Source organism: Brassica oleracea, chromosome C1 (assembly GCF_000695525.1).
Source record: "Brassica oleracea var. oleracea cultivar TO1000 chromosome C1, BOL, whole genome shotgun sequence".
In the NCBI taxonomy this organism is placed as follows: Eukaryota; Viridiplantae; Streptophyta; class Magnoliopsida; order Brassicales; family Brassicaceae; genus Brassica; species Brassica oleracea.
The window spans coordinates 16,275,468-16,283,338 of NC_027748.1; the positions used below are offsets into that span (position 1 = coordinate 16,275,468).

The 7,871-nt window shown below is 34.0% G+C and overlaps 1 long non-coding RNA gene across 4 annotated transcripts; it reads left to right on the top strand.

Moving 5' to 3' along the window:
- Positions 1–349: 349 nt before the first annotated feature.
- LOC106293802 lies at positions 350–2,295 on the top strand. 4 transcript variants are annotated; one of them, XR_001260645.1, is made up of 5 exons: positions 353–996; positions 1,417–1,470; positions 1,659–1,739; positions 1,827–1,953; positions 2,208–2,295. It is a non-coding gene; the product is annotated as an uncharacterized LOC106293802 (long non-coding RNA). The 4 variants fall into 4 exon arrangements; XR_001260652.1 differs by having other exon boundaries at positions 353–960; XR_001260646.1 differs by having other exon boundaries at positions 350–1,470; positions 1,814–1,953.
- The last annotated feature ends 5,576 nt before the right edge of the window (positions 2,296–7,871 follow it).

Below are 7,871 nucleotides of genomic sequence, written 5' to 3' on the forward strand. Positions count from 1 at the left end.
TCGGTTCGGGTCTCTTCGGATCTGGGTCCGGGTCGGGTTGGGCCTTAGATAGTAAGACCCAATAGGATAATTAGGGTTTGTTGATTCATATTCGGTTGGGTTACGGATCAGGTTTGGTTCGGGTCATGTCGGGTCCAACCCATAAAAATACCTAAAACACACAGAATATATCTGAAAATATTTAAATACTCAAAAAATATGAGAAATTTTATATAAAATCTGATTCAAAGACAAAAAAAAATATCCAAAATTTTATCTGATTATCCCAATTATATTTTTGAAAATCTAAATTTTTATCCAAATCCCAAAACTATATCCAAAAACTAAAATTTGAAACTTAAAAAATATCCATAATACCAAAAATAAACTGAAACATCCATGTCTAACAATACTAAAAGCAGGATATCAAACCCTTTTGGCGTGTCCACGTCGTCTTTAAAAATCAGCCAACGAGGAGGTTCTCTTTCGACATGTCACCATCGCTTCTAACTTAAAGAGTGAAACTGGGCCTTTCGTGTAGGTTTTAAAAATTTTCTATGGCCCAGTTTAAACATAATACGCGTAAACCTCTGTAGAGTCGGGAGCGTCGTCGAACTCAGTCTCTTCCACTTCCTCTCCGCCGATCTTTTCCTCTGTAATCACCGTTACCTCTACCCTTACTTGAACAATCGATGATGTTCTTTACTCACTCCTTTATTTTTTCGTTCGACCTCCCGATGATTATTCATCCTCCAAATCCTGACGTTTCATGAGTCTATCAACCACTTGCTATAAATTTAGGACCATACACACGAACCCTCACTACCCAATCCAAGTACTCTGCAGTTCGTACTTTTCTACTCCCCTCTTCCGTCATGGCTAACCTCGAGTTTGTCATCCTACTTGACATTCGACAGTCTGCACCTTTGCTGTTATCTCAAGCGGTTGTCCGGCGATGCACCTTTGTCGTTATCTCAAGAGGTTGTCCGGCGACTCATCATTCACTGGGATTATTAGGTTTTTAATCCCTCTTGCCTGTTCAGTCGCTATTAATCTCGATACAACTTCTCGCGGATAAACATGTTAATTAGTTAACTCCCTTTTGGATTTTAAAAAATGATATCATTCTCCGCTATTGGATTTTTATTTTTCCTTTCGTTATGTTTGATTCCTCTTATGATTTTTTGGTAATCAATTTTTTTTCCCAAGCTGAATCATTCTAAATATGTAGTAAACATATCATCTTAATTTGTCGACTTTTGTTTTGGTGTTCACTCTAATGAATGTTGTTGTTGATTCTTCCCATACCGGTTAGTTTCTTTGTTAATACTGTGCCACGCCATCTCTTTCATCACATGATCTTAGTTGGTTCTTTCTCTACAATCAGCTGATTGCTTCATGACTTTCCTACTTTGGCTTATTGCAACTCATATTCAGGAGCTGGAGGAGGAACTTAAGCTTCTCAAGAATCACTCTCAACCAAATATAGTTGTAAGCAATAAAAGCTTTTTGTATTTCTTACAAATGTTTGATACGCCCACTACGTCTTTGTTTCGTTTATAACTCTTTTATTCAAACCCACTGAGAATTTTGTTTCTTTTATAACATGAAACATTAAAGTAAGAACTTGTGATTGATTTATTAGAAAGCTGTGTTTTGTGAACTTTATGGTCCTGCAGAGAGAGATAGACAAGGTTTTCCAATAAGCAGCTATTCCTTTGTCTCAGTGAGTCTCCTCTTTTCATGGACGATGGGAGAAGGTAAGTTTACAAGACATCCCCTATTTTGTAATGCATGGTTTCTTCAAACTGATTGTTATAAACTTGATTTGGAGCTTTTGGATGTAGAAGAGAAGCGGGAAGAAATATTGGATGTTATTAGCGAGGAAGCTGGAGCATTGGCCACAGCTGAGGGAACCAAGAGCTTGAACTCAAGTGTCATCTAAACTAATGCTCCTTAGGAATTCTTTTTAAGGTAAAGAATGCATCTTCTTTGCTCGTGAGTTGAAATTTTATTTCTATCTTCTCGATCGTTTATTTGTGGAAATTTTACTACTTTGATTATGTGGTTATCTCTTTGGTATTCTCATTAAGCATTATTCCTGTAAATAATCTTCAAAGATCGATTTTTGAAATGCAATGTAGGTTTGATTTTCACAAACATCTGTTTGTATCAGATTCATCTTTGTAGAGTGATTGTTATTATATATTTAATTTCATCTGTTGCAGCGGAGTCAGTTGTGGTTGTGGCATGTCAATGACAAGAGTGATGGTAAGAAGTAAAATAAAGCTAGAAGACTAAGGGAGAAGATGAAAATCAATGAAAAGCGGATGGTTGCGTAAGGGAGGAGAGCGTAAAAGTTTAAGAAGGTTTTGATTGGACAATTGAAGTCTCATAAGGGAAGGAACTATAAAATTATTTTCACTTCCTGAATTATTTGTCGTGCCTGGAGGGGTTGTGATTCCTGGAGATAAAAAAAAACATTCAGAGATATCGTTTGATATACTAAGCATTTCAGATTTTAGGATCAGATTTCTTAAACAAAGTGATTTCAAGCAAAAGCTTACTTTCTGATTTTCATCTCAGAATTATCCCGTGTGCTATATACTAATTGTTTTAGAGTATCCAATCTCCTTATATCCAGAACTTCAGAAGCAGAGTATATGTTCTTACACATTGACTTTAGGCCGATAACATCATATAACAATAATTCTATTTTTTTTTTCAAATGCAAGCGATACTGAATTCACATAGAAAGCCACCGACTGTGTTAGATGCATAGCTATGATTAAGCAACATCAGTCATCAATACTATAATGAGAGAAAATCGAATTTTGTTATCATACAATGCAAACACACAAGCATATGAGGATAGGCTCTCCAGACTTCACTTTATTATATTATATTGAAATTTTAGATGAATAGACAAATGAACAAGACATGAGTTTTAAAATCCATCCTCACACAAAAATTTCCCCGTAAAAACGGCTACTCACCCGAGTTTTGAACACGGCCAGTTTATGAACATGAGTTACAATCAATCCATGTTTTAGAAAAAAAAACAATCAAAAAGGAGAATGAGAACAATTGCATGTTGCTTTTTTATAAAATACTTCCACGCACACAAATAAACAAATATGTTATGTGTTTTTTGGGTGCAAATGTTATGTGGTTTTCAGTCATTATTTTAGGTTCAATGTAATCTCCTTTATATAATCAATAGGCAAAGCTGTCTGTGGATAAGCTTTGGTTTCTAATGATGCACGTAATCAGTAAATCTAATGAAACTAAGGTTATACAGGAAACCATGTATGAGGACTTTGGCTCCTAGGGATCGAAACGACTTTTGAAAGGAAAAAATATATACATACCTATTATTTATATAATTTACAAAAAGGTCTATGGAAAAAAGAAGCTAGATTACCAAAACAAATGCAGTTAAGAAATCCAATGAATAAAAAATCAGTATCCAAAAATAAATCTCTCCGGAAAAGTAAACAGCAAAAAAATTGCACACATACAAAAAAATAAACAAAACATACATTACACATATGTAAATTAAAACAATTACTGAAAAAGTCATATGAAAATATACTGTTTTTAACATGAAAACTCAAATATTAGAACAATCCAACAGATATACATACACTCACCAAATATACACATCATACTCACATCATACATTACTATGAACTAAAAAACAATAAAAAAATATGCAAAACATGAAATAGTACATCAAGCTCCCGGTCATATCCCTTAAAAAAATATGCAAAACACATTTCTCTGTCATATCCCTCCAAAAGACAAGACATAAACCTATAAAATAACCATAAAATATGGAGGGCCAGGGCCAGAGAAATTCTACAACAGCTCCACCATCTACCCTGCAACTACTGAAGCATCTTTTTGGACAAACAAGCCACGAATGGAGAATGCATTGGAGATCCATCATGAGTATGGCAAGCCAAACATCACCTCCGCATGCACTAAATCGTACAAGCAGTGGTTCCACAAACAAGGTAAATTACAGCTATATAGTCCCATAAACAAAACAAAGTAAATAAGGTTATCATGCATCTATAAAACAGGCAATCGCTTATTCACTAATAAAAATAACATTGAACATCACAAACCAGTATACAGCCACTCTGTTGCAAATTTAGGTAACCCTTCATCTTTGTTAACAGATCAGGGGCATGTCCAACGCATCACATCAGTGGTGAAATCAACCAACGAGAAGATGGCATCTCAGGCCTAACTCGAACCATCATCTCACAATTTTCCATTTATGTCTACAAGGTATTCCAAGGTACGATCTTCTACACTCGACAAGAGGACATACCTTCAAGTGTACTATTTTTAACTTTAAAAAATAAAATAACAAAAAGCTTGATCGTTGGTTTAGTATTAAGCTGAAGGCTTTTTAGATTTCTTCATGTTACTTTCATACTAAATGATATTTTAAAAGTTACAATGCTGGCAGACTTTCTTATGACTTTTTTGTTTCTCTAAATAAAATCACAAAACCTTCAGATCAATATGTATGATTTATTTTCCATATTCAAAAATCTTTGCCTCCAAAATTTTGTGCAGATATTTGACTTACATAAAAGATGTGTTGTAAATATAGCTTTGGGTCGAAAGAGATCATCAACAAAACAATAATAAAGGGACAACATGATCTCTGCTTACTTTCCAACCTCAAATTTTGTAGGTTCTTTAGCACAAATTTATTAAATGATACTCCCTCCGTTTTTTTATATAAGTCGTTTTAGAGAAATTTTTATGTTTCAAATTATATGACGTTTTCAATTTTCTATGTAAAATTTATTAACACTTAATGTTATATGACCAATGATAATATACCTTCTATTTTATTATTTGTTGATTTGTGGTTAGGTAAATAATTAATGATGTTTTTGTTTAGAAAATATAAAAAGATTAATGATTTCTTAATCTATGTGCACAATTTTAAAACGACTTATATTAAAAAACGGAGGGAATATCATATATTTATATAAACTTAAAGGGAAATTGTATAACCGCATTATCCGCGCGTAGCGCGGACACGGAACTAGTATACCTAATAATAATATATAGTAGAAGTTTCAAGTTTTCGGGTACCCCACTTGGGTCTCGGGTTCGGATCGGGTCCAAGACCCGCGGGTCCTTCACAACAAGATCCAATAGGGTAAAAGGATCGGAACGGGTCAGGATCTTGTGACGATCACAAGTTGATTTATGTATGTATCTTCAAGGGGAGGGTACAAAGTTCGTGAGGTTTGAGATATCTTCGTTTTTGTGCTCCAGTACTTGTCTATTCCATTGGACCGATGACAAGATCAAAGAGCAAATCCTAACCATTAGACTTTTAATCATTTTCTTCTAAGAGGAAGATGATCTGACCCATGGGAAAGATAAGGACCGATCACTTGGTTTATTCTCTAGGTTTAACCAAGTTTAGGGTCTTAAACTAAATCATTTATTTTTCTTTATATACTTATGGCGTAATCCTGTTGCAAAGTACTACTAAATTAACTTTTGCAAAACAAGTCTCATTGAACATCTATCTCTTTTGTTCATTTTTGAGAAGCCGAAGATTACTCTTCCCATCATGTGAATCCATTCAACATCATCAAACAAGGTTACAGAAAAATGGTGGGAGGTTTCACGCTTAAACCGCTATCAGATAGGCGATGGGAAAGTCACCTCGAAAGCGTTAAGGCTATACGTTTTAAAGCTCCAGAAATCAGAGATGTCTTACTTTACTTTGCAGAAAACAGTGAGGATCTAGGAGCACGGAGTGATGCTGAATGTCTTGCGATAAGTGAAACACATGGAATTGGAGGGTTTGAGTTCTTGTTTGGTCTGGTTATATGGTATGATGTTCTGTTTGCTGTTAATACTGTGAGCAAGACGCTACAGTCTGAAGATATTGATATCGATGATGCCATTGCTCAGCTAAAGGGGTTAGTTTCTTTTTTCCAAAAGTATAGAGAAATGGGATTTCAAGAAGCAAAAGCTGAAGCTTCAAAAATTGCCATTGCTATGGATATTGAACCCATGTTTAACAAGAGGAACAAGCGCCTTATTAAAAGGAAAACTCATTTTGATGAAGAGCGAGACAAAGGTGATGATGTTTGTCAGGTTCTAAGTGTGGAGGATGATTTCAGAATCAATTATTTTTTCAAAATGATGGACCAAGCTATTGTTTCTTTCCAAACAAGGTTAGAACAATTTAAAGAGTATGAAAATATTTTTGGGTTTTTGTTCAGTCTACGGAAACTCAACTCAACAAGCGATGATATTTTGAAGAGTAAATGTTCTAACCTTGAAGCTTTTCTTAAGCATGGAGCAGATTCTGATATTGATGGGAATGATTTGTTCATGGAAATCAAAATTTTCAGAGAAGTTTTGCCAAAGACTTTCAAGAAGAATGTAGAAGTGCTGGATTATTTGAAGAGAATGAAGGATAGCTATCCGAGTATATGGATTGCTTACAGGATAATGCTCACCATTCCTGTTTCAGTTGCTTCAGCTGAAAGAAGTTTTTCTAAGTTGAAGTTGATAAAGTCTTATCTACGATCTACTATGTCACAGGAAAGGTTAAACGGATTGGCTATGTTATCGATTGAGAAAGCTTTAATTCAAAATCTCAATTATGAAAGTTTGATGAATGATTTTGCTGAAAAAACTGCAAGAAGAGTTATTTTTCAAAATCGGTAGAACTGTTGTTGTGTGTTTTTAGAACTATTGTACTGTATTTTGAAGATTAATTATGTTTAGACTGTTCTTTTTTTCTTCTTGTTCTATAATTTTTTCGATGCTGTTTTTTATTATCAAAACTACGATAAGTTCATCTATATTTTGAATAGGGCCCCGAAAAACTCAGGTCCGGCTCTGCACGTACAACACAAATCATCGACTAATCATTCACCCACGAGTATACTACTCGGAGTTCAATCGCCTACCTTTAACTGATCCAAGACATTTACACCTATCCAAAGCCGTGCCAACGTTAACAGCTGCCCCAAGCGAAAAACAAAATCAAATGAAAAATATCTATAATAATATGAAAACTATTGTAGTTTAGTGTGCAAAAATTTTTTTTATTTATACAACTTTTAAATAATTAACAAGCGTTTTCATATTTTATTTAGTTTTTTTTAAATCTATGTTTTTGTTGTAGTCTCATCTTTTGTTTAACTCGTGAAGCTATTAACAAAGCTACATGTTTATATAGAATTTCATTACATGAAACAAATTATAAGGAATGCCTTTAGTGTCTTATATATTTTTAAAAGATGCCCTAGGCCAATGCTTCTTATTTTCTCATGTAAGCACGGCACTGCACCTATCCAAAGACATCATTCTGTTTTTGGTGTTTTCATATTTTGACGTAAATGAGTTTTTAAGGCTCTGTCTACGTATTACGTATATGCCATGTTTTAGTTGTCTTTTTCTCTTTGGGATGAACATTTGGTTTTATAAATGCAATGCAATGCAATTTTGCAGGTTTAATTAGTATAACCACTGCAAATAAAAGCATGTTACATTTCACCTATATGGTCCATTCCATTAAATATGCATTGTACCATTACATGTAAATGAAATTCTAAGGGGGTTGAAAAGCTATATCATCATCTATCAACGAGATTTGAAGCGATATGTACGACAAAAGTGATGATCGACTTCTGCGGTAAAAATATAACGAGACGGTTGAAAGATTGATTGGAGATCAGAGGATTTGTTTCCAATGATGGTAACTTTGTGACGAAGTGAAAAAGTTAGATTGAAAAAGAAAGGATGAAATATATTTTAATATATAGATTATGCAAAAATTGTTGTCTTTACCTTTTTAATTAGTTTATGAACTACAAAGTATTTGATAG